Raw genomic sequence first — 27,059 nt, forward strand, 5'->3', positions numbered from 1 at the left:
GGAACAATTGGTGATCCTTAAGGAACATATGCTTCAGTACAAGCTAACTACATCCCAACAAGGGTGAAAGTTAAGGGAGCCAAAAACAGGGCTCCTTGGATAATGAGGGAGATAGAAATTATGATGAAACTAAAAAGAATTCCTGTCAGTGAATTCTTCAAGTGAGAACCCAGTCAAATACAATAGATTGCGAAGGGAGGTGAAGAGGAAAATAAGACTGGCAAAGAGAGAGTGTGAGAATAGAATGTCAGTCAACATAACAGGGAACCCAAAAATCTTCTACCAGCATGTAAATACTAAGGATGTAGTAAGAGGTGGAGTGGGCCCTATTAGGGACAAAGAAGGTGATAGGTGCTTAGAGATGCAGGGTAAGGCTAAAATACTTAATCAGTTATTTCTATCAGTGTTCACTAAGAAATTGGAATCTGACAAAATAACAGCAGAAGCAGAGATAGTGGAGGTGATGGATAGTGTGAAAATTGAAAAGGAGGTGGTATTGGGAAGGCTGGTTTTGCTTAGGGTAGGTAACTCACCTGGACTAGATGGCTCACATCTCAGTTTGCTGAAGGAAGTGGTGGTGGGGATAGTGGAAGGGCTTGCCTTAATCTTTCAGTCTTCCCCAGATATAGGGAAAGGTGCCAGTGGATTGGAGAGTGGCAAACATGGCACCCCTATTCAAGAAAGGGCGTAAGGACAGTTCCAACAATTGCAGGCCAGTTAGTTTAACATAAGTGGTAAGTAAGATTTTGGTATCCATAATCAGGGAAGAACAATCAACAGGCCCTCAGAAATAAAGACAAAAAACTGCGGATGCTGGAAATCCAAAACAAAAACAGAATTACCTGGAAAAACTCAGCAGGTCTGGCAGCATTGGCGGAGAAGAAAAGAGTTGATGTTTAGAGTCCTCATGACTCTTCAACAGAACTGAGTGAATCTTAGGAAATGGGTGAAATATAAACTGGTTGTTAATTAAGGAGACCCAGCATGGAATTGTTAAAGGCAGATTATGCTCGACTAATCTTATTGATATTTTTGACGAAGTAACAGAGAAGGCTAATGAAGGGAATGTAGTGGATGTTGTCTATATAGGTTTTAAGAAAATGTTTGACAATATACTACATAAATGTCTGACTAACTAACAAAACTGAGTCTTATGGAATTGGAGGGTCCGTGTCCAATTGGATAAACAAAATTGGCTTAAGGACAGAAATCAAGTGAATCATGATAGATGGTTGTTTTTTGGACTGGAGGGTTGTAGACAGTGGTGTCCCCCAGGGGTCAGTGTTAGGACCACACCTTTTTTGTCATAAATAAATGACTTGGGTCTTGAAAAAAAGCAGTAAAATTTCAAAATGAGCCGATGATATTAAATTTGGAGGAGTGTCAAAGAGTGAGGATGATACAAATTGCCTGCAACAGGACTTTGCCTATTACAAAACATTACAGAACATTGCCTGTAATAGGACATTGCCTGTAGCAGGCCAGCAGAATGGGCAGACAAGTGGCAGATGGATAAAAACAAAAAAAGCTGCGGATGCTGGAAATCCAAAACAAAAACAGAATTACCGGGAAAAAGTCAGCATGTCTGGCAGCATCGGTGGAGAAGAAAAGAGTTGACGTTTCGAGTCCTCATGACCCTTCGACAGAACTTGAGTGAGTCCAAGAAAGGGGTGAAATATAAGCTGGTTTAAGGTGTGTGGGGTGGGGAGGGGGTGGGTAGAGAGAGAAGTGGAGGGGGTTGGTGTGGTTGTAGGGACAAACAAGCAGTGATAGAAGCAGATCATCAAAAGATGTCACAATTGTTGTTTGTGACATCTTTTGATAATATGCTTCTATCACTGCTTGTTTGTCCCTACAACCACACCAACCCCCTCCACTTCTCTCTCTACACCCCCCCTCCCCCCCACCACCCCCCACACACACACACACCTTAAACCAGCTTATATTTCACCCCTTTCTTGGACTCAAGTTCTGTCGAAGGGTCATGAGGACTCGAAACGTCAACTCTTTTCTTCTCCTCCGATGCTGCCAGACCTGCTGAGTTTTTCCAAGTGGCAGATGGAACTTAATACAGAGGAGGGTGAGGTGATGTATTTTGGCAAAAAGGATGGGGGAGACAATATAGATTTAATGACATAGTTCTAAAGAATGTGTGGGAACAGAGGGACCTGGGTTGCATGTGCATCAATCTTTGAAGGTGGCAGGGTATATTGAGAGAGTGGTTAGTGAAGCATATGGGATCTTGGGCTTCATATTGATACAAAAGCAGAAAAATTATGCTAAACACTTTTAAAGCTCTGGTTAAGACCCAACTAGAGTATTTTATCCAGTTCTTGTCACCACACTTCAGGGAAGATGTAAAGATCCTTGAGAAGGTGTAGAGGAGATTTACCAGAATGGTTCCAGGGATGAGGGTTTTAGTTACAGTACCAGGTTGGAGAAGCTGGGGTTGTTCTCCTTGTTGATAGAGGTGGATAGGATTAGATAAGGTAGACGAGGCAAAATTCTTCCCATTAGCTGATGGTGCAAGGGGACACAGATTTAAGATTTTGGGCAAGAGATGCAGGGAGAATGTAAGAAAGAACTTTTAAGGCAGCGAGTGGTAATGAACAATTCGAAACTCGCTGCCCATGAGGGTGATGGACGCAGAGGCGATGAAATGGTTTCAAAAAGAAATTGAATGGGCATTGGAAGGAAATAAACTTGCAGGACTGTGGGAATCAAATGGGAAATGAGACTGGCTAGATTGCTCTGTAGGGAGCCAGCATGAACCTCAGGGGCCAAAGGGCCACCTTCTGTGCCATAAATAAATGACTCCATGTAGCTGAATGGCCCTAACCAGTCCATGTAACACCAACCACCATTAAAACAGCTGTAAAGAATGAAATTCTTAGGCTTCTATGGCTTAACTGCATACGAAAGAAAGTTTTTTTTCAAGACTGGATCTTGAAGGACAGGAAGGCACTGGAGGAGTCATTCAGTGAAAACAAAAGCATTCTTGATAAGAAAAAATTCAGCAGTCAGAAGCTTCCAAAATGATGTTGGGCAGAGGCCCTGGTCTTTCAAATCCGCTTCCGATACAGTGACCTCAGTGCAGGACTCCTTTGAGGGGCGGATGTTGCCCGTGTACAGGGTGCGTGTGTTTCATTTGTCCCAGGGCAACGAGGACTAACAGCTCTACGTCAGCATGTCCTATATTTCAATCATCAACAACAACATTTTGCACTTAGATAAAGCCTTTAAAAAAAAAGTCCCAAAGTCCTTGACAGGCTTGTCGGAAATGACACAAATTATGGCGTGAATGACTTGTGCCATTATGTACCTCATACTCATACCCCACACCATATATTTCTGGGACTTTTGCACCACTCAACCATATCCCTCACCAAAAACAGCATGAGGGTAATTGCCATTAGGTCTGCCCCCATTACAATCAATGGCAGCCACAAAGTTACAGCATTTACGCCAGTCATCACATTACTACCAATACGTTAAAGACCTGTCAACAACCTGCCTTGCAGACTTGTACTGTATCTGAGGAAGCAAACTGTTTTAAAGCTATATCAAAAGATCAATTCAAAGCAAAATAAAAATTAAATAAATTGCTGTACAGGTTACAAAACTATTCTAATTTTAATAATGTCAAAATGATGCATGTATGAATTACTGCTGGTTAGTGCAAGAGGAGAATTCCAATAGGCAAGGTTTCTCTCACTCCCAAGCGTGAGTCCCGGGACAATGTGAGGAAAGTTTTCTAGTCTCTCTTGTATTTGCTAGTTGTCTGTATTGCAAATGCTCTCGCGCTGTACAGATCACAGCTTCTATCTAAATGGACCCTGTAGGAAACAGCAGACCGCAAGCTACCTGCTTGTGTCTGCACATGTAGAAAATTGAACTCCCTCCATGTTTTCCATGTGCTACCTCATGTGACCCGATGTGTTGTTAAAACACCAGGCACCTTGCAGTTAGTAAAATGAAAAAGAAAATTGAAAGACTGAGAACAGTTAAATATTCACTGTCAACATGACAGAACAAGTGGCATTTTTGTCATCTGTGTAGTTCTGCTGGTTATTAACTATGTCAGTGAAACTGGCCGTATCATAAACCAGTAAAGATGGTTGTTAAATTAAAATATTCTTTCTTCTGCCCCTTCACCCTCCTGCTATGAGTCATTTTGGTAGTGAGATCTATACATTAGCCATTAAAGCTGCTTCAGATTGCCTACTATTTGTACTGTGGCATATTCTAATCAGTTCCCCAGTAAATTACGGTGTATGTTTGCCATGGGAGGATCAGGGGCTACAATGGTCCAATTCGGCCATCAGCAATATTGCTGCTGTAGAAATTTCCAAACTATAGTAACTTCACCTCACTTAAACGTTTACACACAAACCAGTGCACCTTTTCATGCCTCACAGTTCTGGACATAGATCTTCTAAAATCACAGTCACTTAGGACATGCACAGATCAACACAGTGAAGATTTAAAGAAGCTAACTAAGGGCAGAATCATCCCCGGTTTGCATTAAGTGTGGTAGCATTTCATCCACCGGCCGCAATGGCAGCTTTTCACAATGTATTGTCCCAAACGCATTAATTAAGCATTCCCGGGAAACACGCTGTTTCCATGGCGAGCCACACCATCACCTCCGCACTTCACCATGCCGGGCGCCATGTTTAAAGTCCGGACGCGTGCATACATCTCGGTGCTTCCAGCCCAGGACTGCTGCACAGAAGACAGGATGGCCCCATAAGGCAAAAAAAATCTGAGTAGCCCCAAGTTTAGACTTGCTTCCCTCAAGCGCCTTTTGGATGCAGTTCCCTGTGGATTCATTGCTGTGCTTATTTATTTCTTAAATTATTCTAAATTATTTGCCTCTACTACACCATTTAGAATTTTAAATAAAATTATTTCATGGGATGTGAGTGTTGCTGGCATTTATTTCCCATCCCTAATTGCCCTTGAGAAGGTGGTGGTGAGCTGCCTTCTTGAACTGTTGCAGTCCATGTGGCATAGACACACCCACAGTGCTGTTAGGGAGGGAGTGAAGGAACAGTGATATATTTCCAAGTCAGGATGGTGAGTGATTTGTAGGAGAACTCGAAGGTAATGGAGTTCCCATCTATCTGCTGCCCTTGTCCATCCAGGTGGTAGAGGTCGCGGGTTTGAAAGGTGCTGTTGAAGGAGCTTTGGTGAGTGTCTGCATCTGAGAAAGCAATTCCAATTGTTAATCAATCTCAACGTTAAGAATAGCTTCCTAATATGAGCCCTAACATGCCCTTTTACTCATTTGACCCTTGTTCTAATCCCACAGTTTAAAGTATTGCTTCAAATTAATAATTTCTAAAAGCCAAAAGAAAACTCAAGGGTAAAAGCAAAAAACTGTGGATGCTGGAAATCCAAAACAAAAATAAAAATAAAAATAAAAATACCTGGAAAAATACCTTTTTCCAAGTATTTTTATTTTTATTTTTGTTTTGAAAACTCCAGGGTGCATGGCTGGTCATGCACAAAGACAATTAAGGAGTAAATCAAGGCAAATTTATGTTTTTTACATTAATTCTTTTTTAAAAAATAAATTAATTTTTTGGATTAAGTAAAAACATGGTGCATTCTCCATGGTGCATTCTCCATGACAATGCCTCAACTAATCAGAGTTGACTTACCAGCCAATCAGCATCCTTTTCTCATGCAGTATAAATTAGCGCTCCCTTTCAGATTTGGTATTCTTGCGAATCTGTTCCGATGAGTGCAAGACGAAAATCTTGGACAGCTTATCTCTTTTTTTCAGCAACAGATAAGTTCTGTACTACCAAGCAACTATTTAAATAAAAATACTTCTAGAAATTAAAGACACCCAATAGTCAACTAAGCAAGTTAAGACAAGGAAAAGCTAAATAAAACAAAGTTGCTTTTAGATCAGCGAACAGGGTAATGGAAATGAGAATGGAAGATATAGAAACAGAGAAAAATAGAAGCAGGAGTAGATCTGGGCCGCCATTCAATATGACCATGACTGATTCTCTATCTCAATGCCATGCTCCCGCTCTCTCCCCATACCAACTGATGCCTTTAGCGTTTAGAAATCTATCTGTTTCCTTCTTAAATATATTCAATGACTTAACCTCCACAGCCTTCTGTGGTAGAGAATTCCACAGGTTCACCACCCGCTGAGTGAAGAAGTTTCTCCTCATCTCAGTCCTAAATGGCCTACTCCGTATCCTGAGATCGTGACCCCTTGTTCTAGACCCCAGCCAGAGGAAACATCATCCCTGCATCCAGTCTGTCCAGCCCTGTCAGAAGTTTATATGATTCAATGAGATCCCCTCTCATTCTTCTAAACTCTAATGAATACAGGCCTAGTCATCCCAATCTCTCCTCATATGACCATCCTGCCATCCAGGAATCAGTCTGGTGAACCTTCGCTGCACTCCCTCTATGGCAAGTATATCCTTTCTTAGGTAAGGAGACCAAAACTGCACAAAATAGTCCAGGTGTGGTCTCACCAAGGCCCTGTACAGCTGCAGTAAGACATCCTTGCTCCTGTACTCAAGTCCTCTCACAATGAAGGCCAACATATCATTTGTCTTCTTAACTGCTTGCTACACCTGCATGCTTGCTTTCAGTGATTGGTGTACAAGGACACCCAGGTCCCTTTGTACATCAACATTTCGCCATTTAAGTAATACTCAGCCATTCTGTTTTCCCTACTGAGATGGATAACTTCACACTTACCCACGGTATACTACATCTGCCAAGTATTTGCCCACTCACTCAGCTTGTCTAAATCTTCCTGAAGCCTCTTAACATCCTCCTCACCACTCACATTCCCACCTTGTTTTGTGTCATCAGTAAACTTGGAAATATTACATTGGGCTCCCTCATCCAAATTATTGATAAATACTGTGACTAGCTGGGATCCAAGCACTGATCCCTGCCGTACCACACTAGTCACCGCTTGCCATTCCAAAAAAGACCCATTTATTCCTACTCTCTGTTTCCTGGCTGCTAACCAATTCTCATTCCATGCCAATATATTATCCCCAATCCCATGTGCTTTAATTTTGCACACTAGCCTCTTTCATGGGACTTTATCAAAAGTTTTCTGAAAATCCAAATACACCACATCCACTGGTTCTCCCTTATCTATTCTGCTAGTTACATCCTCAAAAAAAGCTCCAGTAGGTTTGTCAAACATGATTTCCCTTTCATAAATCCCCATGTTGACTTTGCCCAATCCCGTTGATATTTTCTAAGTGTCCTTAGTGGCAGGGCAATGGCACTAGGTCATAACACTCATTTGGAGAGCCGGTGCAGACATGATGGGCTGAATGGCCTCCTTCTGTGTCGTTAAAATTCTGTGATTCTGTTATAATAGACTCTAGCATTTTCCCTATTACTGATGTTAGGCTAACCGGTCTGTAATTCCCTGTTTTTCCCCTCTCTCCTTTTTTAAATAGTGGGGTTCCATTTGCCACCTTCAAATCTGTTGGAACTGTACTAGAATCTACAGAATTTTCGAAGTTGACCACCAATGCTTCCAATATTTCCATGGCCACCTCCTTTAGTATCCTGGGATGTAGATTATCAGGCCTTGGGGATTTATTGGTTTTCATTCCCATTAATTTCTCCAGTACTTTTTTTTTACTAATACTAATTTCCTTCAATTCCCTTTCTCACTAGACCTTTGGTTCGCTAGAATTTCTGGGAAGTTATTTGTGTCTTTCTCTGTGAAGACAGAACTAAAGTGGTTGTTTAATTGCTCTTTGTTCTCTAATATATATTCTCCTGTTTTGGACTGTAAGGGAGCTACATTTTTCTTCACTAATCTTTTTCTTCTTACATACTTATAGAAGCTTTTGCAGTCAGTTTTTATGTTCCTTGCAAGTTTACTCTCATACTCTATTTTTCCCGTGTTAATCAATCTCTTGGTCGCCCTTTGCTGAATTCTAAACTGCTCCCAATCCGCAGGCTTGCTACTTTTTCTAGCAACTTTATATGACCCCTCTTTGGATCTAATACTATTCTTAATTTCCTTTGTTAGCCACGGACCACTTTTCCCGTTGTGTTTTTGTGCCAGAAAGGAATGTATAACTGTTGCAATGCATACATTCGTTCATTAAATATTAACCATCGGCTATCCACTGTCGTGCCTTTTAATGCAGTTCCCCAATCTATCTTAGCTAACTCATACCTCATACCTTCATAGTTCCCTTTGTTTAGGTTTAGGACCCTAGTTTTGGATTAGATTACTTCACTTTCCAACCAAAGGAAGAATTCTGCATGATATGGTCATTGTTCCCTAAAGGGCCCCACTCAACAAGATTATTAATTAACCCCTTCTCATTGAACGAAACCAAATCTAGGATAGCCTGTTCACCAGCTGGTGCCTCGGCGTACTGGATATAAAAAACCACCTCGTAGACATTCCATTCATCCGCCACAATATTATTGCTAATTTGGTTTGCCCAGTCTATGTGTAGATTAAAGCCACCCATGATTACTGTAGCACCCTTGTTACATGCATCTCTAAGTTCTTGTTTAAATTTGTCCTCTCCCTTACCACTGCTGTTTAGAAGCCTGTACACAACTCCTACTAATGTTTTCGACAACTTGTTGCTTCTTAGCTCCACCCAGACTGATTCTACATCTAGATTTTCTGAGCCAATATCCTCTCTCGCTATTGCACTGATTTTATCCTTAATTAACAATTGTGGAAGTGACAGGAGAAGCTTTTTCACTCAGGTGTAGAGGCTGCCAAAGATTGTGTTGGAGGATTGAAGAATGTTCCACATCAGGTACTGAAGGACTTACTCTTGAAAACAATCAACTGTTAGAATTTCTTGCAATATTAGTATAGATGAAAATATTGGTCTGGATTTTAGCCTGGAGGTGAGTTCTGTGCAGGGATACCGTTGTGAATTTGGGAAGCCAGGAAGAACGAGTTTTACAAATTGTTAAGTGACAGGAGAGGGAGGCAAAACTGGACTCCTTTATTTTCTCACCTTCTGCCTGTAAGCAGAGTTGTTTTAATTTTTGAAATAGGCTGTGATGTGTTTCCCCAAGCAAACTCTCTATAGGTTTGAATGAGAACACACACACACATGCACATGTCAGGCAAGTTCAGTTAGCTGAAGCAGGAGTTATAGAATTCCTTTAATGCCTCTGTGAAGGACCTTGGGAGATGTTATTATATTAAGGATACTTTATAAATGCAAGTTGTTGTGGCTCTAAATACTTTGGAAGATGGTGAGTGTCAAGTCTATCCAGATTCCAAAGTTTCTTTGAACTTCAACTTTTGCTGTTCAACACCATTTAAGGAACGTATGCATTGCCCATTTACCTGAGAGAGTCTCAGCCGGTGTGAACACTGTTATTCTGGTGAGGAACAGATTGGCAACTTTCTTGGCCTAATTCTGTAGACACAGTCATGGTTGGCCTAAGTGGTCATGACTGTTCTCTGAAGGGTCTCCTGTTGTTGTGCCCTCCCATATCAGGTGCTTTTTCATATTTTTTTCTTCCTGGGGATTGTTCAGTTCCCAGACATGTGAAGCTGGATTTTGAGACTCCGCCAGGGCCAATAATGAAGTCAGACCATCACGGAATTTTGCGTCACTGGATTGCCCGCCAGCTCCCCGGCTCCATCCTGCCCCTGGGCCACTTTCCTGGAGGTGGGATCGGGGGACACGACATGTGCTACATGCCCACGCTGGCAGGTAGCCATTGACCCAAATGAAGTCATTTTGGGCCTGTTATGGAGGCTGACTGGGAGTTTCCAGTTAGGGGTGGGATGGCTTTGCTGCCTGGAGGCAGCCTCCTGTTGGCAGACTGAGGGCATTCCCCCACCACAGTGGCTGCAAAACCCATTTTTAATTTAAAGTTTGTAGACGTTGGCGAGTGGGTGTCTGCATTTTGAAGCACCCTCTCTCCCCCTAACCTGCCACGACACCCTGATGTTGGTTTTTAAGCTGGAAGGCCTTAATTGAATGGAAAACCTGCTCTCTGGCCACCTCTGTTCATTAATTGGCCACTTCAGGGAAAATCACATTGAATGTTTTCCACAAAGTACAGCCTCTTTGACCCCCATTTCAGCTTGATGTTGGGGTTCGGAATGCCACAGGGAAAATCCTGTCCATGAAATAAGAAAAGGGATGGAGAGTCATTATATTAAGTCTACGCTCTCACAGTGCTGTTCCAGCATTTCCTGGGGATTCTCAGGTGATGAAGACCAGTCCAGGAGATCACATAGTAATCACACGGTTACTTAGAATACTGAACTTATAAACGCTGGAGGTGATATAATTCCAGAGAGACTCTAACACTGTAATTCTGGCAGGAGAACTGTGGGAACTCCCAAGGATCAGTCCCTGGATTGGAGGAAGAAGGGAAGCAGACGCCGGAATTGTTCATGAATGCTTGTTGGGAGACGGTTTCAATCCGGCTGGCCAATAAAACCAGCTTCCAACCAATCAAAGTAAACACTGGAAAAGCTGAAAACTCCACACAAGTACCCCAGACGCTCCAAGCTCTTATTCGCAGTCCATCATAGAAGAGGGATTTGCCAAAGAGCAGGGTAAAAGTTAAAGAAACTGTACCATTCATTTGTTAGTTTTCATTATAGTCTAACTGGGGCCGTAGTCTTGCATCTCTGGTTTTCTTCAAACCTCCCTGAATAACTCTACCACACGGGGATGGAAAGACTTCAGTTTTACAATTCCAATTCACAAAGCAATGAAAAATAAGGCTTGCATGGATTTTCATCAGCTGCATCATGTGAGAAACCCGGTGAACCAGCATGACAGGTCTACCCACAAATGAGGGAAAAGTACTGAGGGAAAATTTCAGAAAGGGTAAGGAAAATGATCTCAAAGTGATTGAAAGGAAATTAAAGGGCTTCTTGAAGGTTTCCTGCCCATGGTAGAGTTTCTCAGTTCCAAGGACGATTATACAGCTAACAAGGGCTTTATGCCCTTGGCATCTCGGCTAGAGTACCCACTTCTGATTGGTGCCCTCACTCTGGAAGTGCCAAGGGAGGACCAAATTGCTCTTGGCTGGAATGCATTTCAGGGCTGGATAATCTACCAGGACTCACAATGTGCATGTGAACAAGAGCGAGGGTTTGGGGGATGATCATTGCCCATGAAACTAAGGAGAGAAGGGATTGTTTCAAAAACACCCAACAATATCAATATTCTATTGTGTTGGTAACCATGTAGTTACTGGTAAGTGTTTAAAACAAAATAGAAGATTGGTGTTCTTTGCATCAGTGGCAATGAGGTGGTTTTTTTTTTTGAAGAATAATAAGATAGCAGGTCTTGCTGTTTTAGAATTTGAGTTATGGAAATTCTAAAACACAACTGGGAACAAAAGTCACCACTCCTGAAGCCTCAGAAAAGCAGCATTATAAACAGTATTGCCACAACATTCAACAAACAGATCAGTGCTCCCCCAAAAATCTTTTATCAGCCTTTTTGTGGTTCATGGGCTATTGCAGCAGAGGGAGGATTTATTTCTCAAAATTGTTAACATAATGAACACCAATTTAACTTTCAAAAAAGCATTTTGCTGAACAGTTACACAAAATGGAACCTCATGCTAGTTATTTCTGGCTCGTTAAAGTTACAGCTTTTGTAAAAGACCTCCGAGGATTGATGCTAAAATTGGAAAATGTTCATGTTAAGAAAGAAAAATTACAGTCAGCAGGTAATTTTCTCAGCTATGTGTCAAACATTCAAATTCTTCCATCAGAATAATCCAGAACTCGGTATATCTCTGCAAACTGTTACTGCGTCATTACATTTAGTCCCATCGGAACTCATTGATACATTCCTCCCTAATGTACAGTCTCACACTTGCAACTTAATTGCTTTGACCTCAACCAATTAAAGAAGGCAGGATCCCTTTTGTTGGTCTAAAAAAGAATGGGCTGTTGAAAAAGATACGATAGCTTTCTTCACCTTAGCATATCTCAACCTTTTCAGAAATGTGCATTTATTTAAAATACATTTAATCACAGGAGACAATAGCAGTGCTGAGGAACTTATCACTGCATTGTGCAATTCCGTAATCAAATAAAACTGAACAGGCATAGACCTTTCTTTTGCTGAAAGAAGAATGTCAAAACTAAAATATCAATTTAATGACATGACAAAGCTTTCATTGGTTTAGAGACAGTCTGCGCTTCAAACCGCTGTGTGATTCCAGACACATTTTCCTAATTTGGCTTCACAATGTTCCTGTAAAAGATGCAGAAAGTGACAACGGGGATGGAGGCTGGTGCAATTCTGGAAGTCACAGAGGATATTCCCAGTCCACTGAATCACATTTCTGCTTTTGTCTTTCCTGGAGACATTCTGCCTCAAATATTTCCAGGAAGATGAAAGCAGAGATAGCTGGAACAGCCGGCACAAAATGGCTACAAAGGACCTATTCTAAATTCAGCAGTTAAGGGGGCGATTGTAGCAGAACGGTAAAGTCACTGGACTAGTAACCCAAGGGCCCAGGCTAATAATCTGAGGATATGGGGTCAAATCCCACCCAGGCAGCTGGTGGAATTTGAACCCAATTAATAAAACTGGAATATAAAATTAATTTCAGTAATAGAGATGATGCTGTCATCAAATGTTGTTTGGGAAAAAACCTGTCTGGTTCACTAATGTCCTTTAGGGAAGGAAATTTGCCATCCTTATCTGGTTTGGCCTACATGTGACTCCAAAAGCACAGCAATATGGTAGACATTGACACTCGAACATGACACTTAGTTGATGGGTAACAAATGCTGGCTTTGCTGGCAATGCCCACAGCTCATGAAAGATTTCTTTTAAAAGCCCTTGATACAAAAACTGAAATGGAAATTCAACTTATGTGTGTTTGGTCATGTGAAATTTGACCATGTGACCTATAACCACATGAAATCTGGTCACATGACATCTGCAAATGTTATTGCATTCATGCTATGAAGGTTATGCCGCCAGCACTTGAGCAGCTATTGTGTGAGTAGTTCCGACAGCCAGTGGGCCATCCATAAGTAAACAGAGGGAAAACTCAGGGGAAAGAGGGAAAACCAATGCTGGATGAGGGATTCACAGGAGTTGGAGGAAATTTGCTTCCACCAATAATGAATAGTAACTCACTAAAAATGGAGGAGAATAAATATTAATACTGGTGACACTCAGATTCCCTTATAGCCAACAGTAAAAAGAAAGACGTCCATTTATATAGTGCATTTGCCAACTTCATGACATTCAAAGCACTTTACAGCCAATTAAGTATTTTTTGAAGTGTAGTCAGTCACTGCTGTAAGTTACAGAGGACCCTCAGCTCACAGGAAGATGAAACTCTTCCAATTCTAGCCGGAGGCATAGGAGTGTCTGTATGACAGGATAAGGTTAGAGGTGGATGTGCAGCTGAATGTTGGCAATGGTAGAGCTACCTGGGCTGTCACACGCTTAGGCCAGGATTTTACACAAGGTGAAGGAGTGATGTCAGAAGAAGCAAAGCAGGTAACACCCCTGCTCCCAACCAGTCCCGTCGTCCCACCACGATTAAGTGCAGGGTGGCCAATTAGCGGCCAAATGGCAAGATTGCCAGCAAATTGGATGCCCAGGGAGGGTTGTCAGGTGGTGACAGGGGCAGGTGGGTTAAAGTGTGCATTAGGGCAATGGAGGGGCTGCATCAGGAGGCCAGTGTGCAGAGCTGGGGAAGGTAGTAAAAATTTGCTCTGGATCAGAGCAGCTACCACCAACCTTGCCAGCCCCAGCCCTCGTGATGTGCTCATCATGACTATTGACAGTGTTTCCAGATCTTCGCCTGCCTGTACAGATTGAGAAAAGGCAATGCAACCACCTGCCTACGGCAATGCCAGAGGAATAGTCATGGTGGCCCCAAGTTTGCTGATGACTTCCTGAGTGCCCTCCTCCAGGCTGCGAACGAACAGCGGGAGGTTCACCCCCTGCAGGATGGGAAAAGGAAACACTCCTGCCTGACCAAGCAAACCTGGGTGGAAGTGGCAGAGGAGGTCAGTAGCCATAGGATTGTCCGTTGGATCCAGCTGCAATGCCACAAAAGGTTGAACAATCTTCTCCATGCTGCTGGGGTGAGTGAGGATCCTAACTCTTGATGTGCAAACACACCTATTGGAGGGTATGGATGAATGGTCAGGGGGATATAGGAGACCAGTCCTAAACTGATGACAAACCTCCAGGGTCGTCCATGTGGTGGCGAATGTTAGATGTTCAATGGAAGGTCTGTGAAGGTCTGGCAGTAATGTGGGCATGTATGCCCTGACACAGACACTGGAGGAGTCTATCCAGTCTGTGAGCGCTGCAATCAGCCTCTCAACTGCACAAGGGGTCTCCTCCAATGAGAGATTGGCGACTCTCATGGAGAGCCAGAACCAGCAACACAGCCAGGGATGCTGGGTATAGGTGCAAACCTGCAAACCGTTATGTTGTCACTGAGCTTAAGTGGGCAGTGCCAATGTAAGAGGGGGGCATGGCTCCTAGAGTCTCCACCAGCTCCTCATTCACCTCAGTTGAGCAGGAAGAGTTAATGAGACCTCACAACAGAGGAAGGGTGATAGCTGTCCATCAATGGGGGCTCCTCATGGGATGCTCCTGATGGTGACAGTAGCTCCTACTCCCCTCTGTCAGTAATCCAAGTACCACAGTGTGCCATGGCAACAGAGGAGACTTTTGCCACTGGGCAGGATTCAGTCAAAATGCCAGAGTCCTCACAACCTCAAGTGACCAGAGGAGACCCACCAAGGTCATTCAGGCCAATGGGGCATCAAGGACCTCATGCCTGCCTCCAGCTCAGCTGGCAGTAGGGGAAGCACCATGGCACAGCACCCATAAACAAATGAAGAAAGCACTGTAAACACACATGGGCATCACAGGTCACTGGACACATTGAAAAATGTACTAAATGGAGTGGTATGTTGTTCTGAAGCACTTTATTAAATGATGATCATCCATTATGATTGCGTCACCTTTGTGGGGGGAGGGGGATATCACAGCTAAATTACCGTGATAAGGACCCAGGGCTGATTTTGGTGAACCTCAGAAGCTCCCTTAATGAGAAACATAGTGATGCAGGCCTTTGGGCTGTTGTCAATATCTTGCCAATCAAGGTTGATGGGCAGAAGATGGTGCGTCATTACTGCTGGTGGTTTTAGGCCTCGAAATTGTTCAGTGAATCGCCTAGCAATCAGGGACTCCCATGTCTCCCTGGCACCCACACTCCACTGAGTCACCTGAGGTGCTGCATCCTGATCTGGCTCCTGATCATCCCCATCTGAGCCATTGCTTGATTCCCCATCTGTGGAGGCTTGACCATAAACAATGTCCTCATCTGCCTGTTCCTTCCCTCTCTGTACAGTTGTGTACTGTGAAGCAAACGACAACAATCGGGGTGATCCGAGCTGCACATACTGCACGGTGCCAACAGATCAGAACGTATTGGAATCTCATTTTTAGAAGACAAGTGGCTGGCTCAATAGTCACCCTGGTGGAAGCTTAGCTCACGTTGTATCGTTGCTTTGCATCAGTCCACAGATAGCTGATCAATGTCATGAGCCACCTCTTTAATGGACAGCATTTGTCCCTCAAGTACCCAACCATCCAGTTGTGCCGGTGGCACAAAGAAGCTGTGGCACCTGCTAGTGCCTGAGGATATAAGCATCAAGGCTACTCCCAGGATACTATGCACACACCTGGAGGGTCCACAGGCTATGGTCACAAACAGTCTGCATGTTAAATGAATGAAAACCCTTTTGGTTAACAAATGCCCCTGGCTAGCCCACGGGTGCTTTGATGACCACATGTGTGAAATAAATTGCCCCTTGTACATTAGAAACCCCTTGTACATTAGGAAATACCCCAATGGCCCCAAAGCCTCTTCGTCTCTCAGCCTGGCTGTTCACCTCAGTGTGGTTCTCATTGTATCAGTGACAAGCCTGACACAATAACAGGCTGCTGATTACGAACATACGAACAAGGAGCAGGAGTAGGCCATTCAGCCCCTCGAGCCTGCTCCGCCATTCAATAAGGTCATGGCTGATCTGATAAGGTTATCAGGGGCAGATTTCAAGTTACTATCACCCCCTTTCTTACCAAGAACCTATCCACCTCTGCCTTAAAAATATTCAAAGACTCTGCTTCCACCACCTTTTCAGGAAGAGAGCGCCAAAGACTCCCGACCCTCTGAGTGAGGAAATTTCACCTCATCTCTGTTTTAAATGGGTAACCCCTTACTTTTAAACAGTTCGAGATTCTCCCATAAGAGGAAACATCCTCTCCACATCCAACTGTCAGGATCCCTCAGGATTTTATATGTTTCAATCAAGTTGCCTCTTACTCTTCTAAACTCCAGCGGATACAAGCCTAGTCCTCATAAGACAATCCACCCATTCCATGCATTAGTATGGTAAACATTTTCTGAACTGCTTCCAATGCATTTACACCCTTCCTTAAATAAATTGACCAATACTGTACACAGTACTCCAAATGTGGCCTCACCAATGTCCTGTGCAACTGAAGCATAACCTCCCTTATTTTGTATTCAATTCCCCTCACAATAAATGATATTATTCTATTAGCTTTCCTAATTACTAGCTGTCCTTGCATACTAGCCTTTTGTGATCCATGCACTAGGACACCCAGATCCCTCTGCACCTCAGAGTTCTGCAATCTTTCATCATTTAGATATTATGCTTCTCTTCCATTCTTCCTGCCAAAACGGACAATGTCACATTTTCCCACATTAAACTCTAACTGCCAGATCTTTGACCGCTCACTTAAGCTTTATATATCTGTTTGTAGCCTCTTTATATCCTCTTCACAGCTAACTTTCCTATCTATCTTTATGTCATCAGCAAATTTGGAAACCATCCCTTCAATCCCTTCATCCAAGTCATTTATATAAATTGTAAACAGTTGAGGTCCCAGCACTGATCCCTGTGACACACCACTCATTACATCTTGCCAACCTGAAAAAGACCCATTTATGCCTTTTCTCTGCTTCCTGTTAGACAGCCAATCTTCTACCCGTGCCAATATGTTACCCGTTATACCATGAGCTTTCATTCTCCATAATAACCTTTGATGTGGCACTTTATCAAATGCCTTCTGGAAATCTAAGTACAGTACATCCACTGGTTCCCCTTTATCCACAGCACATGTTACTTCCTCAAAGAACTCCAATAAGTTGGTTAAATACGATTTCTCTTTCACAAAACCATGTTGACTGCCTGATGACCTTGAGCTTATCCAAGTCCCCTGCTATAGCTTCTTTAATAATAGCTTCTAACATTTTCCCTATGACAGATGTTAAGCTAACTGGCCTATAGACCAAAAGACATAGGAGCAGAAGTAGGCCGTTTGGCCCATCGAGCCTGCTTCACCATTCAATGAGATCATGGCTGATCTGCTAATCCCCAGCTGCACAGTTAGAGTTGTATGTCCCAGAGATACCAGTAATCCTGGGTGGATTCGAAACATGAGGGATGGACCTTCAATTGGAATCCATGTGGGGTAACTCGGAGATGGAGACACTCGCTGAGGAAGGAAATATGGCTGTGAAAGCGAGTTTTGGTAAACACCTTGTCAAACACCAGGAGGGAAATGGAAAGCAATGAAGATGAACAGGGCTCCATCCCATTCTCTCAGTTCCATCACCTCCGCCGAATCTGTTTGGATGATGCCATTTTCCAAAATGATGCTTTTGTCTTTTTTCTTCTTTAACCCGAGGTTTCTCCCCCAATGTGGTTGACAGGGCCCTTAAGCGTGTCTGACACCTCTCCCACACCTCTGCCCTCACACCTTCCCCTCCCTTCCAGAACCACGATAGGGTCCACCTTGTCCTCACTTTTCACTCCACCAGCCTCAGCATTCAAAGGATCATCCTCTGACATTTCCGCCAACTCCAGCATGATGCCACCAGCAAAAACATCTTCCCCTCATGCCATCTGTCAGCATTCCATAGGGAGCATTCCCTTCGGGACACCTTGGTCCACTCCTCCATCGCCCCCAACACCTCACCTCCTTCCCACAGCACCTTCCCATGCAATTGCAGAAGATGCAACACTTGCCCCTTTACCTCCTCCCTCCTCACCATCCAAGAGCCCCAAACACTCCTTGCAGGTGAAGCAGCGCTTCACTTGCACCTCCTTCAATTTGGTCTACTGAATTCGCTGCTCCCAATGTGGTCTCCTCTACATTGGGGAGGGAGACCAAACCCAGACTGGGTGACCACTTTGCGGAATAACTCCGGTCTGTCTGCAAGCATGACCCAGACCTTCCTATCGCTTGTCATTTCAACACACCACCCTGCTCTCATGCCCACATGAGTATCCTTGGTTTGCTGCAATGTTCCAGTGAAGCCCAACGCAAACTGGAGGAACAGCACCTCATCTTCCAATTCAGTTCTTTACAGCCTTCTGGACTTAACATTGAGTTTAACAACTTTAGACCACGAGCTCTCCCCTCTATCCTCACCTTTTTAATCCCCTTTTTACTACATTCATTTTTATTTTTTATCCACTTATTTTTATTTTTATTTATTTATCCATGGTTTTATTCTTTTTTATGCCCCCTTCTATCCCATAACATGTCCTTTTTTCCCACGATCGGCTCCTCCCCCTACCCCATCCCCAAAAGGGCCATCTGTCACTTGTTCCATGTTGTTCTTTCACACAATGCTACCCTTGTTCTGCTATTATCACATTCTGCTTTCTTACCTTTACACCACTATCAGCACCTTTTTTAGCTCTTCCCACTACCATTGACACTCCCTTTAACCCTTAGTTCATGACATCTTTGTCAATCGCTCCTTTGTCCCCATCTATCACTGGTCTCCTATCCAACATCACCTGCTCCACCCCTCCCTTAAACAGTATAAATTTCATGACCTTTCTACTTCTCTTCAGCTCTGAAGAAGGGTCATATGGACTCGAAATGTTAACTCTGTTTCTGTCTGCTGCTAGACCTGCTGAGTTTTTGTTTCATATTTCCAGCATCTGCAGTATTTTGCTTTAATCAACAACTATCTCACTAGCCAGTTCTTTTAAAACCCTAGGATGAAGTCCATCAGGACCCAGGCTCCTATCAATCTGCAGCTCCAACAATTCACTCAGTATCACTTCTCTGGTGAGTGTAATTTTCCTGACTTCCTTCCCCACTTCCATTTCCTGGTTTTTAGCTGCTTCTGGGACGTTACTTGTATCATCTATAATGAAAACTGATGCAAGATACCTGTTCAGTTCATCTGCCATCTCCTTGTTTTCCATTATCAATTCTCCAGACGCACTTTCTATAGGACTAGCACTCACTTTGTTAACTCTTATCATTTTTAAATATTTATAAAACTCTTACTATCTGTTTTTATATTCCTGGATAGCTTTCTCTCATACTCTAACTTTTCCCTCCTTATTAGCCTTTTAGTCATTCTTTGCTGTTCCTTATATTCTGTCCAATCTTCTGGCCTTCCAAGCGTCTTTGCACAATTATATGCTTTCTCTTTAAATTTGATACTATTTTTAACATTTCCAGCTAACCTCAGATGGTGTGTAGGTTCCTTAGGTTTTTTCTTACCGTTGGAACGTATCTATTCTATGCATTCTGAAATATCCCCTTAAATATTAGCTGCTGCATTGCTATTGACCCATCCCTTAACCTAATTTGCCAATTCACTTTTGCCAGCCCTGCTTTCATGCCATCTTAGTTGCCCTTATTTAAGTGTAAAGACTTAGGGCAGAATTTTTCCATCGGCGACGGGTAAAATGATGCGAGTGACAGGCGCGTGTCCTGACATCACCGCGCGCCATCGCGATATTTCGCTGAGCAGGCGTGTGATGATGTCGGTTGTGCAGCAGCCAGTAATTACCAGGCCAATTAAGGTAGTAGAGGCTCCAATTGTGGTGGATTTTAAGGCGTCCGTGTGATATTCGGCTCATCGCACAAACACAACGGGCAGGCGGCTATCCGAAACTTTAATGATTTTCATCCACGGGCAGGAAAGAGGGATCGGAGGTTTTGCGAATCCAGACATTTAACAGTTAGTGCTCAGGAGTTATTGAAAGTTGCGTGTGTGAGGTGGAGAAAGCTCAAACGCACAGCAGCTGCTTGGAATCCACTCATAACCTTCAGGTCAGCACTTTTCAGTGAGGATTTGTTTTGGGGCCTGTAGGTTTCAGGAAGCCTCCCTGAGCCTGGGAATGGGAGGTGATCTCTCCACTGGAGGCAGCTGCTCTGAGGAGTAAGGGGGGGCTGGAAGTGGGGGAGGCCAGGAGTGCACATTCAGCCTCCAGGGGAGCCACCTTTGGGAGGACAGGCACAGGCACAAGGGGTGCAGGGCCAAGAGGTAGCCCAAGGTGGAAGGGGCTGCAGAAGACACCACTATCCTGCTGCCAGGGTTTACAGGCGGCGAAACAGCTACCTCAATATGTCTGAGGTGTAGTGCCAAAGGAGGTTCCTTCTGTCAAGGGAAACAGTCAACACTATGTGTCAGAAACGTCAACTCTTTTCTTCTCCGCCGATGCTGCCAAACCTGCTGAGTTTTTCCAGGTAATTCTGTTTCTGTTTTTTACTATCTGTCAGATGACTTGTCCAGAGATATCAGCGAACTGTGTAGGTGTTCACCCCATGTCCATCTCTCTAAAGGTCACAGCTGCCCGCAACTTCTATGCCTCTGGCTCCTTCCAGGGGTCAGTGGGTGATCCCTGCAGTGTCTCCCAATCAGCTGTCCACACTTGTGTCAAGCAGGTTACAGACGCTCTGTTCAGTCGTGTACAGATCTTCATCCACTTCCGCTGGGATGAGGCCAGCCAGACAGAGGCTTCGCGGCCATTGCTGGCTTCCCCCGTGTCCAGGGTGCTATAGACTGTACACATGTGGCCATCAAGGTGCCAGAAGGTGAGCCCGGTGTCTTCATCAACAGGAAGGGCTTCCACTCCATGAACATGCAGATAGTGTGTGACCACAGGATGCTGATTCTACAAGTCTGTGCAAGGTACCCAGGCAGCTCCCACGATGCCTACATCCTCAGACACTCCCAGGTGCCGGGGCTCTTCAGTGCTCCAGCCCGGCTGGATGGATGGCTGCTGGGTGACAAGGTCTATCCCCTCAGAAGGTGGCTCATGACGCCTCTCCCCATCCAAGAACAGAAGCTGAGCAGCGGTACAATAGGAGCCACGTCTCCACAAGGGCTGTGGTGGAGAGAACCATCGGTCTTCTCAAGATGTGGTTCAGATGCCTGGACCGCTCAGGGGGCGCACTCCAGTACCCCCCAGATCGAGTGTCGCTGATAATGGTTGGATGCTGCGCTCTCCACAATCTAGCGCTGCAAAGGGGGGGACACAGTGGGTGAAGAAGATGGAGATGGAGTGGTTGGGGCAGAGCACGATGAGTCCAGCAGTGAGTCCGAGGATGAACACACACAGGGAAATGATGAGGGGGCACAGGCTGACCCGGACATACCCCAGGGAGGGAGGGATACCCAGGACGCTCTAATCCAAGGAACCTTTAGCTAGCACAGCACAGATGGATCTCCAACACCAGCCTGGCCTGTAGCCTCCATTCTGGAGACCTCATCTGTCTGGATAGGAGGATTGGTGATGGGCGCAGTCAATAAATCTAAAAGACACACAAATCACTCATCCAATCTCAGGAATCCTTCCCAAAAAAAGAGGCACCCACAGCCATTTGAGACAACATTAATTTAATATTGTTACCAAAGTCTCGTCAAATTATAGAAATAAAATTGAGTTGGACTTCACACAAAATTCTAATCAGCTCTTGGGGTGGGAGGGGGGGCAACAAAAACCACCAGTGATGAACCTGGGATGTGCCTAAGGTGCCTTCATCTTTCGTTTGTGGGTGCTACGTCTTTGTGGTGCCCGGTCCCTGGCAGTGGCATCTGAGACAGCTTGTTCTCTCTGCTGTCCTGTTGGCCTCGATGACCTTGGCAGATGTCCTTTGGCCCGTGGAGCCAGTGATGGACCCGCCTGGGAGGGAGCTGCCAGCTCCGCAGCTGGCACCTTCCCAGTTATCGCAGCCTCAATGGGTGGCATGGTCTCTGGCAGAGGGGCAGAGGAGCTGCTGCCCTCACCCACAGCGCCCTGAGAGGCACCAGCAGAGACGACAGGCAGCTGCTCCGCCAACGTGAGGTCTGTTTGGCCCTCCCTGCTCACTGTAGATGGATGGGCACCAAGATGGGAGACCTGGTGGCCAAACCACTGCCCACAGGGGCACTGACCACATGAGGTAAATGCCCCTGTGAGGGATTGCAGGTCCGAGCACAACCCCAGGAACCCCTGATCCTGTCCCTGGAGCTGTCTCTCCATGAGAGTCGCCAATCTCTCCATGGAGGAAGCTTGGTGCTCAGCTATGATGCTCAATGCATCAGCCACGGCCCATGTAGACTCCTCCACCACTGACACCGAGCCAAGCAGAGCCCCATGTATCTCCACCAGATGCTCCCGCGCATCCAGTCGCATGTCAGCACTTGGCTGCATCACCCACAACTCCAGAGGCTCATCATCAGGCACTGACTGAGCATGTGCCTGGGCCTCTTCAGTTCTCCGACTGCAGGCGCTAACGGCACTCTCTGTCTCTACCAGCTCCTCCAGCGACTGTGAAGTGCCCTCACCGCTGTGACCTGGGACACTAGCCAAAGATATGATGCCCACTAAGGTGCCAGTATCTGTGCTGGTGCCTGCCTGGCAGAGATGGTGTGACGCTTCTAAAGGTGAAACTTCATGGCCCTCAGGTGTCAGAGGGGCTCCTGCTGCTCCTGCTCCCGGCCATGTGCCGATGATGCTGAAAGGAAGAGTAAGGAAATTCGATCAGTTAGCCTGCGGACAATGTCAATGTACATGTCTGTCCCCTGGATCATCAAGCGCTCATCATTCCACACACACTGGGCAAGTCATGTTGGTAACATCACTCACTGAACAATCAGCAATGGTATGGATGTTGGGAGATTACTGGTGATGTGAGTGCTGGCCACACATACCTGCCCGTGGAACCCCAGCCTCTCTGACTCCAGTGGACCTGGGCGTGTGGCACCTCTCCAGGTCCAGTGCCTCCTGCTCAAAGCGGCTGAACATCAATATCTAGGCAGGCCCACCGCCAGTCCTCAGCCGCTCGGCGCTGTTATGAAAATTCTTCTCCTGGAAATGAAGAAATAGCATTGATAAGTGATACTTGTACCGTCAATCTCCTCGGGTCAATCTCCAGCCCACCCCAAGCCCAGTTGCCCATTGCAGGGGTGTAGTGCACCCTTCCCCCACTGGTCGCTGGCACTCACACTAATATGCCAGGTTTGTCCTTCCCCCCACCTCCCCCCCGACCACATGTTGCCTTCATCACAGTTGGGAACACACAGTTGTACCAGCCGTTGCAAGGAGGCACAATGATGTGGAGGGCAGAGGGCAGCAGATCCATCTGTGCCACAGGACATTGAACATCCCCTCACACCAGGTCACCACCCTGACTTCCACATGTCCTGGAGTTTGACCAGTGCGCCTGGGTGTAGCTCCTCCAGGTTGACCCCACCACAGTCATGTGGGTGTCACTGCACCACATGCTGCGGGTGCAGAACCCATCTCATCGCCACCCCCTCAGGCTGACAAACACATAGGGAATATCTGGTGGGCCACCCAGCTAAGGACACAGGCCTCACTGACCCATTGCACTCAGGACACTCAGACATGGGTGGTCCAGCCAGCGGGAGAGAAGGTTACATGATGGGTGCAGTGAACGATGCCAACATGTCACTCACCCTTCCCGTGTGCAGCAGGTCGTTGAAGCGCTTGCAGCACTGGGTCCGTGGGCGCCACACCACATCGTGGAAGCTCACGACCTCCGCAACCTCCTCCCACACACACTTGGTCAAGTGGGGTGGTCTCCTCCTCATGTCCTCGGAGACAGGCACATCCCACTGTGCTGTCACCTCCTTGAGAAGGGCAGCAAGGCATTCGTCAGAAAACCTGGGCACACACTGGCCGCCCGCCCTACCCTCCCGCATGGCTGTTTTAGATGTGCCTTGGCCCCGATCTCTGGCCATGTACAGCAGCCTTGGAGCGGCTGCAGCTTGGCCTTTAACCAGGCTGCTGGGTCGCCATTGGACCCAGCGGTGATTGCTATTCCACCTGCGCCTGCCCACTCCCATCATCACCAGGAGTCAACAAACACGCTGAACAGGCCTTAATTGGCCCACCTGCGCAAAATGGCAGCACAGCCCCAGTCACTGGCAGCGATCAGGACCCCACCCGCACTCACACCTTCCGCCCGATATGGGGAAAATTCTCCTCTTAGTCTCAGACCCGCTCCTCTCTCCCTCAAACTGAATGTAAAATTCAATCACAAAACAAAAATAAAAATACCTGGAAAAACTCAGCAGGTCTGACAGCATCTGTGGAGAGGAACACAGTTAACGTTTCGAGTCCGTATGACTCTTCAACAGAACTAAGGAAAAATAGAAGAGAGGTGAAATATAAGCTGGTTTAAGGGGGGAGGGGTGGGACAAGTAGAGCTGGATAGAGGGCCAGTGATAGGTGGAGATAACCAAAAGATGTCACAGATAAAAGGACAAAGAGGTGTTGAAGCTGGTGATTTTATCTAAAGAATGTGCTAATTAAGGGTAGAAAGCAGGACAGGCAAGGTACAGATAGCCCTAGTGGGGGTGGGGTGGGATGAAGGGAAGGGATCGAAATAGTCTAAAAGGTAAAGGTAAAACAATGGATGGAAATACATTTAAAAAGAATAGAAATAGGTGGGAAAAGAAAAATCTATATAAATTATTGGGAAAAAAAGTCGGGGGGGGGAATCGGAAAGGGGGTGGGGATGGAGGAGAGCGTTCATGGTCTGAAGTTGTTGAACTCAATATTCAGTCCGGAAGGCTGTAAAGTGCCTAGTCGGAAGATGAGGTGCTGTTCCTCCAGTTTGCGTTGAGCTTCACTGGAAAAATGCAGCAGGCCAAGGACAGACATGTGGGCATGAGAGCAGGGTGGAGTGTTGAAATGGCAAGCAACCAATCATATTATGGTCGCTTCTACTCAGGGTGCCTTCACTAGGAGCTTATTAATTACTCCGATCTCATTGCACAATACCGGGTCTAGTATAGCTTGCTCTCTGGCTAGCTCCAGAACATGCTATTCCAAGAAGCTAACCCAAAAACATTTAATGTACTCCTCATCTAGGCTAGCTTTGCCAATCTGACTTTTCCAGTCTATATGTAAATTAAAATCTCCCATGATTATCGCCATATCTTTCTAACAAGCTCCAATTATTACTTCCTTTATGCTCAACCCTACCAGTGGTTACTATTAGGGAGCCTGTACACAAGTGAATTCTTGCCTTTACCATTTTTCAGCTCTATCCAAACCATATCCACATCCTGGTTTCCTGAACTTAGGTCATCCCCCTCTTTTGTGCCAATACCATCATTAACTAACAGAACCACCCCTTCACCTTTTCCTCGCTACCTGTCCTTCCTAAATATCCTGTACCCTTCAATATTCAGGTTCCAATCCATGTCCTCCTGCAGCCATGTCTCTGTAATGGCTATCAAATTGTAATTATTTATTTCTGTGTGCACCCTCAGTTAATCTGTTTTGTTTTGAATGCTTCATGCATTCAGATACAGAGCTTTTCATTTTATCCTTTCATACTTTTTATAGCCTCTAGTTTCATCTGTTGATTTAATGTTAGATTTATATTCTCTATCCCTTTCTGTCACAGTCTGTTCTTCATTTCCCATAATAATATCTTTCTCTTTTGCCTTGTCTCTACTCTTTGCTTCACCACATCTTCCCAAATTTGATCCCTTTCCCCCCTATTTAGTTTAAAACCTTCTCTACATCCCGAGTTTGCAACAACACCAGATCCAGCACGGTTCAGGTGTAGACTGTCCCAACGGTACAGGTCCCACTTTCCCCAGCACTGGTGCCAGTGCCCCATGAGCTGGAACCCACTTTTCCCACACCAGTCTTTGAGCCACACACTCATCTCCCTAATCTGATTTGTCCGACGCTAATTTGCACGTGGCTCAGGTAATAATCCAGACATTATGACTTTTGAGATAAAAACAAAAAACTGCGGATACTGGAAATCCAAAACAAAAACAGAATTACCTGGAAAAACTCAGCAGGTCTGGCAGCATCGGCGGAGAAGAAAAGAGTTGACGTTTCGAGTCCTCATGACCCTTCAACAGAACGGTTCTGTTGAAGGGTCATGAGGACTCGAAACGTCAACTCTTTTCTTCTCCGCCGATGCTGCCAGACCTGCTGAGTTTTTCCAGGTAATTCTGTTTTTATTATGACCTTTGAGGTTCTGTTTCTTAATTTGGTACCTGGGTCCTCATACTGACTAAGCGGAGCCTCATTCTTTGTCCTGCCTATGTCATTGGTACTGACACGAACCACGATGACTGGGTCCTCCCCTTCCCACTGCAAGTTCCTCTCCAGCCCCGAGCAGATGTCCCGCATCCTGGCACAAGGCAGGCAACACAGCTGTCTGGACTCACGCTCTTTGCTGCAGAGATTGGTGTCAATCCCTCTAGCTATACTGTCCCCTCCTACCACTACATTCCTTTCTGCTTCCCCTCTTGAATGGCTTCCTGTACCACAGTGCCATGGCCAGTTAGCTCATCCACTCTGCAGCACCCACTCTCATCCAAACAAGCTGGAAAAACCCTCAAACCTGTTGGACAATTGCAGAGGCTCACACTCCTGTGCTCTGCCTTCTGAATCCCCTTATCTGCCTCACTTGCAGTCACACTCTCCTGTCCCTGACCACTGACCTAAATCACAAGACCCTGTCCTAAGAGGTGTGACAGCCTCCTGATACAAATAATCCAGGTAGCTTTCCCCCTCCCTGATGCAGTGTCTGTAGTTCAGCCTCCAGCTCATAAACTCTGAGCTGAAGCTGCTCAAACCAAACATTTACTGCAGAAGTGTTTGCCCTGGATCAAACTGGCATCCTGGAGCTCCCACATGCTGCAGCTGTGACACATCACCTGTGTTCTAACTAACAATTTAATTATATTATTCAATTATATAT

Source organism: Carcharodon carcharias, chromosome 22, assembly GCF_017639515.1.
Source record: "Carcharodon carcharias isolate sCarCar2 chromosome 22, sCarCar2.pri, whole genome shotgun sequence".
In the NCBI taxonomy this organism is placed as follows: domain Eukaryota; kingdom Metazoa; phylum Chordata; class Chondrichthyes; order Lamniformes; family Lamnidae; genus Carcharodon; species Carcharodon carcharias.